This window comes from Mirounga leonina, unplaced genomic scaffold (genome assembly GCF_011800145.1).
Source record: "Mirounga leonina isolate KUSES-001 unplaced genomic scaffold, KU_Mleo_1.0 Mir_126, whole genome shotgun sequence".
In the NCBI taxonomy this organism is placed as follows: Eukaryota; Metazoa; Chordata; class Mammalia; order Carnivora; family Phocidae; genus Mirounga; species Mirounga leonina.
The window spans coordinates 18,767,266-18,769,326 of record NW_023270314.1 but is presented as its reverse complement, the minus strand read 5'-3'; the positions used below and the strand labels follow the sequence as shown (position 1 = coordinate 18,769,326).

Below are 2,061 nucleotides of genomic sequence, written 5' to 3'. Positions count from 1 at the left end.
AGTCTGGTCCAGAATGTAGTTAGTTACCTTGCATTGTCCATGAGTTAATGGAATTTCTCTTCTATTTTCTATTACCTGTGGTCTGGATCCATGTTTTCATCGAAGTGTGAATGCTAGAGATGGGCTGTAAAAAACATGAAAGTAGAAAATATAAAGAAGCCTGCTCTTCTGGCTACATTCCTGCTAGCTGCAGAAATAATAACATTGATAGTATCAATATTCCCTATTATGATGAACACATACAGTGTTTATTATGTGATAAGATGATTATGCATATCTTCATGTATTACATAATTTTAAATTCACAACTACCTTATGATGTGATTAGTTTTATAACAACTAGGCTTATACTTGCTACTTTATTTTAAATAAATCACTTCTCCCATACTTTTATAAGTAAATAGATGTTTATTTAAAAAAAAAAAGCACCGTTAATTGAAAAAGAAATAACCAAAGAGAATACTTTGGTTAAATTTACAAATAATTTGACAGCTGATTGCTCAATAGCAACACTGAAAGACAGAAATTATCATATGATTAAGTGATAAAGAGATATAACCTGTAATTCTATAAAACACAAAAACATAAAGAATAAAGGTAGCTGGTATAATGGAATAACCTGTGACATAAATTAATTGTTTCTTGGTGAAAACAGTATTATGTAGGGACACTATAATTCTTTATTTAAAATGTCCATTATTCAATATAAAATTAACAGATATGCCACTGGACAAGCCCATATGAGAAGGAAAGAATGAAAAGGCAAGAAGAAAAATATACAAAAGAAATAGACCATTGTTGGGGCAGATTATAGCATTAGTAGATAGACCTTCAAATTATTATGATTAATTGTTCAGAAGAACAGATAACAACTTGAAGAATTTTAACAGAGAATGATTTACTCTAAGATAAACTCATTTGTTTCTTTCCTGTACTAGAGTTCCTGTTTCTAGAAAAACAAAATTCAGCAGTGGGAATTTAAAATTCTTATTTTGGTTTAACAATAGATTAGATAAAGCAGAAGGAAAAAAAAAATGTAGACTATAGGTAGGTGGGTAAAAAAAAATATTCAGACTGACATACAGAAAGGGAAAAGAAAGAAATGAAAAATACATACATGAAAATAAGATAGTAGATATTTCTGTCAAACTTCAATGAATCCAGAATGCCTATTATGGTCTCTAAAATAATAGCAAACAAACAAAACCCAGTATAAGAAGTGTATAACTAACAAGACCCTGAGATCAGGACCTTAGCCTAAATCAAAGGTTGGACATTTAATCAACTGAGCTACCCAGGTACCCCCCAAAAAAATTGCCCAACATTTTTAAAAAATAAACTAGATTGCTCATAAGAGGCACACTTTCATTTTTTATTTTATTGTATTTTTTTCCCTGTATTGCCCCATTGACTGCCACAATCAGACAGACAGAAAGCACGAGGACACATTTTTCTTGCATCTCTAGTGAAAACCTTAGCAGCAGACAGTAACTGCTACAAGTCTGTCAAATAGATGCATAAGAGGCACTAAACATAAGAACTCTGAAAGGAGGAATATTTTTAAAAAGACTATAGCATGGAAATATGAGTAATAAAGGTGTAACTATACTAAAACCAGATACAAATTAAATTATTAATTGGACCCAGAGAACATATTTTATTTGATAAATCTATTAATACATAATGGATATGAATAACAATTTTAAATGTGCATGTATTTAATACCATAGCCAATAGGATAACATAAGATATAATTTAGGTATAACTGAAAGAACAAATTTACAGACTTAATGGATATTTCCAACACTTCCTCTCATTATTAGACTACTCAGAACATCAGTAAAGATACAGATTTGGAAAACACAAAATCAGTAGACATAAGAATTTAAGAAAATATGAAAAGAACTGAATACAGTTTTATTTAAGTACACGTGGAATGTTTATCAAAATTTACCATATATTGGGCTCTTAAGCAGATATCAAGATAACTTAGTTATTTAAATCATGAGAATGTTCTCCAACCACAGTGAGATTAATCTATAAATCAATAAAGGGGAGACA

General features: G+C 29.9%; 1 non-coding gene across 1 annotated transcript; it reads right to left on the bottom strand.

The window, feature by feature from the left end:
- Nucleotides 1-1,383: 1,383 nt before the first annotated feature.
- Nucleotides 1,384-1,519, bottom strand: LOC118009079. The gene has a single exon (XR_004678808.1). It is a non-coding gene; the product is annotated as a small nucleolar RNA SNORA31 (small nucleolar RNA).
- Nucleotides 1,520-2,061: the final 542 nt, after the last annotated feature.